Below are 8407 nucleotides of genomic sequence, written 5' to 3'. Positions count from 1 at the left end.
TGTTAATCTGGGTGATAAAGAGAACCCCAAAGAGGTTAAGATTGGAGAAAGTCTTCCCTCAGCAGAAGCAGAAAGAATAACAGATTTGCTCAAGGAATATCAAGATATATTCGCATGGTCTTATGCTGACATGCCAGGCCTTGATCCAAGCATAGTTGAACATGCTTTGCCGATTAATCCAAGTATTCCACCAAAGAAGCAAAAATTGAAGCGAACAAAGCCGGAATTGGCAAAGAAAATAGAAGAAGAGGTGATGAAATTACTCAAAGTTGGTTTCATCGAAGTAGTGTCATATCCAGAATGGGTTGCCAACATAGTACCCATAATAAAAAAAGATGGTCGAATACGAGTATGCGTTAATTATCGCGACCTAAATAAAGCAAGCCCTAAGGATGATTTCCCGCTTCCACATATTGATGTATTAGTGGATAGCACTGCTGGGTTCGAAACATTTTCATTTATGGATGGTTTCTCAGGATATAATCAAATCCTCATGAAGAAAGAGGATAAGGTGAAAACATCCTTCATAACACCATGGGGCACATTTTGTTATAAGGTGATGCCTTTCGGTTTGAAAAATGCTGGTGCCACATATCAAAGGGCAAAGGTAACTCTGTTCCATGACATGATGCATAAAGAAATCGAAGTATATGTGGATGACATGATTGCAAAATCTAAACAAGGAGAAGATCATGTTGAGGTGCTTCACAAATTGTTCGAAAGACTTAGAAAGTATAAGTTGCGGCTGAACCCCAACAAGTGTGTATTTGGGGTAAAATCTGGCAAACTGCTAGGATTTGTGGTCAGTAACAGAGGAATCGAAATTGATCCTTCCAAGATCAAGGCAATATATGACTTAAAGACTCCTTCTACGGTAAAAAAAATGAGAAGCTTGTTAGGGCGATTAAATTACATTGCCCGTTTTATCTATCAGCTTTCTGATATTGCTAAACCATTCTTCAAACTGTTGAAGAAAAATGCCAAAGTAAAATGGGATGCAGAATGTCAACAAGCCTTTGGCAAGATCAAAGAATATCTGGTATGTCCACCAGTGTTGGTACCACCAATTCCTGGAGTCCCGCTGATCTTATATTTGACGATTCACCATGAGTCGCTAGGAGCGGTGCTTGTACAAAGAAGACCAAATGACGGTAAAGAACAAGCCATTTATTACTTGAGCAAGAAATTCACAACATCAGAAGTGAATTACCCAGTAGTTGAGAAGACATACGTTGCATTGATTTGGGTATTACACAGATTAAGACAGTACACCCTTCATCACCAAATTTTGCTAGTGACCGAGAATGACCCGATCAAGTATCTTCTTGAGAAATCCTCCTTGGTCGGGAAATTAGCAAAATGGCAAGTCTTGTTATCTGAGTTTGACATCAAAAGTTCATCCCTAAAGTCAGTCAAAGGACGAGCGATAGCAAACATGCTGGCAGAAAATTTGCAGAATATCGCCAGTTCTGAAGAACGACTTGATGCCACATATTGACATTAGTCGACGATAAATGGACCATGTATTTTGATGGTGCAACCAACTTATCTGGATCAGGAACTAGGGCAGTGCTAATCTCCCTAGAAGGCCAATATTATCCAGTATCTGTAAAACTGGTATTCCCATGCACCAACAACATCGCTGAATATGAAGCATGTATCCTTGGCCTACAATTGGCCCTCTCGATGAAGATAAGGAGACTTCAAGTGTATGGAGATTCTATGCTCATCATATTGCAAACAACTGGAGAATGGCAAACTCGTGATGCAAAGCTAATTCCCTATCACAAATACTTAGAAGGAATGATGGAGGAATTCGAAGAAATAACATTTGACTATCTTCCAAGAGCTCAGAATCATTTTGCAGATGCTCTTGCAATCTTGTCATCCTTACTCCAGGCTGAAAATGGAGTGGATATAAAGTCATTAAGGATTGATATCCTCGAACAACCAGCACACTACATGGTAGTTCAAGCAGAATTTGACAATGAACCATGGTTTAATGATATTAAGAAGTACTTACAAGCAGGAGAATTTCCTGAAGAAAGGCAGTCAGGCGACAGAAAATTTATCAGAAAGATAGCCAACAAGTTCTTTCTCAGCGGACAGGTTCTTTATAAGAAATCATTCGATTCGATCCTGTTAAGATGCGTTGATAGCAAAAAAGCTGAACAAATCATGAGAGAAATCCATGAAGGCGAATGTGGTCTGCACATGAACGGCCATCTTTTAGCCCGCAAAATCATGAGATTGGGATATTATTGGATGACAATGGAAACAGATTGCATTCAACATGTGAGGTGTTGTCGCCAATGTCAAGTTTATGGAGACAGAATCAATGCACCGCCGAATGAGCTGCATCAAATGTCAGAACCATGGCCATTTTCAATGTGGGGAATTGACATGATTGGTCCAATTAACCCCAAGGCTTCAAATGGACATCGCTTTATCTTGGTGGCAATTGACTACTTCACCAAGTGGATTGAAGCGAATTCATATACAAATGTCACCGCTAAGAATGTGGCAAAATTCATTAAGCGAGACATCATCGCTAGGTATGGAGTTCCAGAAGCAATCATTACCGACAATGGTTCAAATTTGAATAACAAAATCGTAAATGATCTGCTTGAACACTTCCACATTCGACACTTGAATTCATCTCCATACCGACCACAAATGAACGGAGCAGTGGAAGCAGCAAACAAGAATATCAAGAAGATACTAGCCAAGACAGCCGAAAATTATCGTGATTGGCACGAAAGATTGCCATATGCTCTGATGGCATACCGAACTTCAATTCGAACATCAACTGGAGCAACTCCATTTTCCTTAGTATATGGGATGGAAGCAGTATTACCCGTCGAGGTAGAAATTCCTTCATTAAGGATATTATCCCAATTAAAACTCTCAGAAGCTGAATGGAACCAACAAAAATGTGAACAGCTCAACATGATTGATGAGAGAAGATTAAGGGCTATATGTCATGGACAAGCTTACCAGAAAAGAGTTGCTAAATCTTTCAACAGAAAGGTGGAACCTAGACGTTTTGAAGTGGATGATTTAGTAGTAAAGAAAGTCATCTTCGACAATTCAGATCCTCATGGCAAATTCACTCCGAATTATGAGGGTCCATACATTGTTAAGAAGGTTCTTCGTGAAGGAGCATTGATTCTTGTAGATATGACAGGAACAGAACTGGCCTATCCTGTAAATGCAGATGCTGTCAAGATTTTCTACCCATGAAATGAAGACGAACATTCAAGAAAAGATTTGGGTCACTTTAGAACATGTGCATATCATGCATATCATGCATGCCATACATTTCATGAACATGTTTATCTGTTTTGCAGAAGAAAGCAAGTTTGACTCTGAACCAGTTGACAATTTCAGAACTTCCAATGGAGTTATCAAATAGTAGAGGGAAGTATCATTTCCTAATTCTATTTTCCATTGATATCCTCTAATGTGCTTTCCTTTTTTATCATGCCCAGAGAGACAAAGAAAGGGAGCAACAACAGAAGAATACATAGTGTAACCAAAGCAAAGGCATGCAAACAAGAGGGATCTTGGTAAGTTGATCAGACGAGTATCCCTAAATCGTGAGGGCATGTGAGGTTATATTTTTAAGAGAAAAATCAAACCTTTTTTCTTCCCCAAGCGGAATGACACGAAGGCTGAGCAAAAAAACAAAACAAAGTGTTTTGCAAAGGAAAATACTTCAAAAATGTTTCAATCAAAGATTTTAAAACACGCTTTCTTTGAAAATGCAATAAGCATCAAAATTCCCTAAAAGGGATAATTTATCAAAAGGCTTTGAAAAATTTCATAGAAAAAGTTTGGATCAAATCAAATGGAAAGACCTTCAGATGATGAAAAGGTAAGCCATATCCAAACACGTCCCCTATACACTCAAAGTCAAAGTGTTGAAGTGAGTGAGAAAAACTCATCCGAAGGAAATAGGGCATATTCGCAATGATTACATGGATTGAAATGATGAAAGGCAATCGTTTCATTATCCCAAACACATGCTTATCCCTTGCAAACCAAATTTGAGCCAAAACAGTGGAGAAGTTTCCCCAAAGTAACCCTGTTAAGAACCACCCCACATTGGGGCAAATCAGGAGGTTTAAGGATTGACAACTATGGAGAATATGATCAAGAAAGATTTTATTGCATACTCTTGCATCAATCTTTCTAAGATAACTTCATTTCCTATACCCAAACACATTACCTTTGGCAAAGCCCAATTGAGCTTGAATATTCATTTCAGAACTCCAAGTTGGTGATCATCTCTTCGCACTGGAGCATGAGCATATGACCCACTTTAATAAATAGAAAGCAAAGGGCAGAACACAGAGTCCTTAGAATGCAAAAAGATCAAGGACAAAGGAGTCTGGGGCATGAAAAAGCAGTGTGCCTAGTAAAAGCAAGGCCAATGCCCAGAAAAATGAGCAAAAGAAAAGAAAGAAAAAAAAACATTCAAAAGAAAAAATGACAAAAGTCAAGTCAAAAGCAAAGCAAAAATTGTGAAAAATCAAAAGTCACAACAAATCAGTGATTGAAAAGTTCTCGATGGAAATTTAGGGGACTCTTGTGTTCATGATAAGAAAAGATCCCCAGTGGACAAAGAAAAAGGGTGGTGATGCCAAGAAGATCACAAAAACCCTGAATTCAAAAACAATTGAGCCTACCCAATATCAACATTATAACCTCTCCCCAAAGACTCTTCAGATTGGGATGTTGAGAGTGAAAATATGATTTCATGACAAGAGGTCATCACTCAAAGAAGTGTATGCAATATTGTCTTATCTTATTGTCGCGACCTCCCTAAACCGGCCCCGCCGCCTAAGGGGGTTAGGCTAATGGATTACTAAGTTAAACCTAGCTCGAGCTCTCCCAAACTCATACCATTTCGCGACTTAAGTTAAAGTTATTAACATGGAAATCAATTTCACCTAGGAGTCGCCACTAATCAGTTTTTGGTGGGTCGATTAGACACCCAAGCAAAGCAGGGGAGAAATGCTTTACTTCTACGAACCAGAGATTCAATGGGTACGGGGACTTGATTACACTAATTGACCAACTAGTGCCCTTTCGGTACCTAATCTTGCTCAATTCACCACCTAACGTGTTCACACTAACTGGGAGTTTAAAAAATTCATTCCTAACCAAGCTAAGGGAAGCAACAATCACTACATGAACCTAACATGCATAATCAACCACATGCGAGTTTAAATTAAACATGCAATTCAAAGCGTGCGAATCAAGCGAGGAGCAATCAAACATACGCTAATCACACAAAAAGGGAGAAAAGCAATTCTGAAACCCAATTTCCAATTTTTGGATTTTCGAAATTTTTCTATTTTTTTTTTTAATTTTCGTTTTTTATTTAAAATAATAATAATTCCCTAAATCGGCCTATGCTCGGTTTACGTGAACATGAAACAACTCAGAATATGAATATTACGAGAACCGGGCTCAAATCAACCGTTTCAAGATCGAAACTTGGTTTGGGCATTTCGTCGAGCATTTGGTGTGCATTAAAATGCCCCAAATGGCTTCCTCGAGCCATATTCGTGGCCTTCAATCTTACTCCGTGTGTAATATCAAGTGGAACCAAAGTATCAAGGTTATATTATCACATGGAAAGAACAAGATTAGCTAGAAATCACAACCTAAAACGCACGAGAACCAAGTTGGAATCGGCCTCCAATATGTGGGTTCGGGCTGCTTTTGCAAATTTGGGTTTAAACCCAGGTCAAGCAAACCTGTTGCATGCCCAGGTTTAAGCCCCGACACTCATCACGTGCAAGATCTATGGGAAACATCACTTCATCTGAGAGAATATACGTAACATCTACTTTTAAATGAAACAAACATCATGGAGAATGATCAAGCGAACACGTCGAAACAACCCCCCCAAGAAGCATACATGCATGGTTCATAATGACTAGCCATGAATCAATGTGGGTTAGCTTGGCTTTTGACTCAAGTTGCAAGCGATCTCATGGTTCACACGGGGCTTCAAAGACCAAACCAAGTGGATCTCAGCCTAATTTGTACACCCATATAACATTCATCAAGCTCACGAAGGTAGAAAACGCATGCAAAGAGGAGTAGCAAGTCAAACATTTAGGGCTCATGAAGGAGCTCTAACACTTAGAAAAATTCCAGCCTCAGAAATCAGTTCTCTGGGCTGGTTTTCTCTTGATTTTTTCATAACTAAAACATATTCAAAATTGAACAAAAATACATGTAGGATACTCACCTTGCTTCCTAGTTTCTCTTTGAAGTATCCCTTGGCCGAGGGAACCAAAAACCTGTCTTCCAAGGGCGCGGGGAACTAGGCTTCTTCAAACTGGAAAATGAGATCTGCAAAGAAGGAACTGACAACGAAGGTTTTTGTTGGTCTCCAAAACCAGAATCAACGACCTCCTTTTCTGACTAATTTGACACTAACCCAAACTAGATGTATTCTAGTTTAATTTTCAAGTCACAGGTATCCTCATATATTCCTCATGTCTCTCAAAAACTCCCACTTTCCCTCACCAGTAACCGTCTGACTTCAACACTTAGAAGATTTCTGGGTTTCTCTCTTGACCCGAGAATGGGCTGCTTTTCGAGGGGATTTTGGGTGGCTTCCCGACATCCATTTGGGGCGTGCGACCTATGGTTGGAAAGATCTTTGAATGTAGTTCCACTCTCTAGTTGAAGGTTTTGGCTAATTTTGGCTCGAAGTTCACGAAAATCTCACTTTCCTCTCCAAAAGTCAGTCTGGAACTTTTCTGGGTTTATGTTTTGTTTGAGTTGCGTCTGAGGGTGAGTTTTTGGAACGACCGTGAACTCTCCTCCTCTTGTATCATCCCTTTATTTTTATCCCCCAAAAGAACGTGCTTCAGAGATCCTATCCATCAAATCCAACCCGATTTTTAGCCCGTGATTGCCCACTTACCAAGCCTGCAAACTGAGTCTCTTAACCAACTTTCTGACTCCAAAATCATCATAATTTGCAGCTGTTGAGTGAGCAGGTTTGACTGAGATTATCACGTGTCTTCAGCAGCTTATCCCTAGCAAATTTTTGTCCATTTGCACTCCTAATGATGGTCTCACACCTCGGCCAGAGTTCACGCTGATCGGCTAGCTGAGTAGGATATGGTGGGGCCACAAATTTGGCTACTCAGCAGCCTCGAATTGAGACCAAATCGTGGACCGGTTTTTGGAAGCTAATTTAAGTGCTTTAATCCATTCATTTGGTCGGAATTTTTGATTAGTTTGAAAGTTGAAGTATATTAGTTTAAGATGATAATCAGAATTTGCAATTTTCCATGCCCAATTTTGCAGGAAAGTCCCTCAAAATTAGCCACTTTCTTGTCCGAGAATGCCCGATTTGAGCCAATTTAGTCCTTTTGGCTTGATCTGATCAATTTTACCTTGCCCGTTTTCAATTTCAAGCTTGATTAGGGGTAAAAATGATGATTTAAGGGCTTGGGGGCAAATTTTACAAATTTTGCGATTTGGTCCCCCAACTTTTGGAAATTGTATTTTGGCCCTAACTTGCTGGTTCATTTGCAATTTGATCCCTCAGGTCTCGGTTAGCTACACTCGAATCCTTGGCCCTTGCTCTTCCGTTTTTTTTTTTATTGAATAATTCCAAAATATTTTTGTGGAAAAACAAGCTCCAATTTTTTTGAAAATGATTTTTGGACAAAAAATTTAGGTGTCAACACTTATCCTCGAGGTTCTTAACTTATAGACTCGAAATTAGATACGATGAAATCCTTTTCTTGGCCTCAGAATGCCTATCTTTTGAATAGCTATTGACCAAGCCAACATCACAACCTTTTGAAAAACCTTATCGGATCAATTGGATTGTATACATTACAAATATCTCTGAACACCTAAGGATTGGTTAAGAGAGATAAAATTGAGGGATATCAGAAAAGTCCCCTTTCAAATCAAATGAAGGAAAGACCAAGTTCATAGATCGAGACAAATCCTTTATAATGAAGGTCTTCCTAACGATTATTTCAAGCATTTCTTGAAAGTTTGCAAGCATTTTGTTACAATAATTCCTTGAAAAGGAAATTTAATTGCCTGAAATGCATTTAATACAAAGAATGCATATTTCAAAATCAGGTTTCAGAAAGTTTTTGGTCAACTTAAAACCAAATTTTCAAACAGTTTGTGGTAAGCTAAAGAAAAAACCACATTTCAAATAGTTTTGATCAATTTCAAAACTACTTTCCAAAATAGTTTTTGGTTAACTAAAAAAACCATATAAAGGTTAGTGAAACCTCAAAATCACAAAACTCACGGTTAAGGCATTCATTGTTTGAAGTCTTCCCAAGGTCCTACTGGTGAGGAGCCACTAGGCAAATTCAAGTCCTATTTGACGAGGAGTCACTAG

The sequence above is a fragment of the Syzygium oleosum genome, unplaced genomic scaffold (genome assembly GCF_021117445.2).
Source record: "Syzygium oleosum isolate NSW1041296 unplaced genomic scaffold, Sole_v2.1 Sole_v2.08, whole genome shotgun sequence".
Lineage (NCBI taxonomy): Eukaryota > Viridiplantae > Streptophyta > Magnoliopsida > Myrtales > Myrtaceae > Syzygium > Syzygium oleosum.
Note: the sequence above shows the minus strand (reverse complement) of the source record.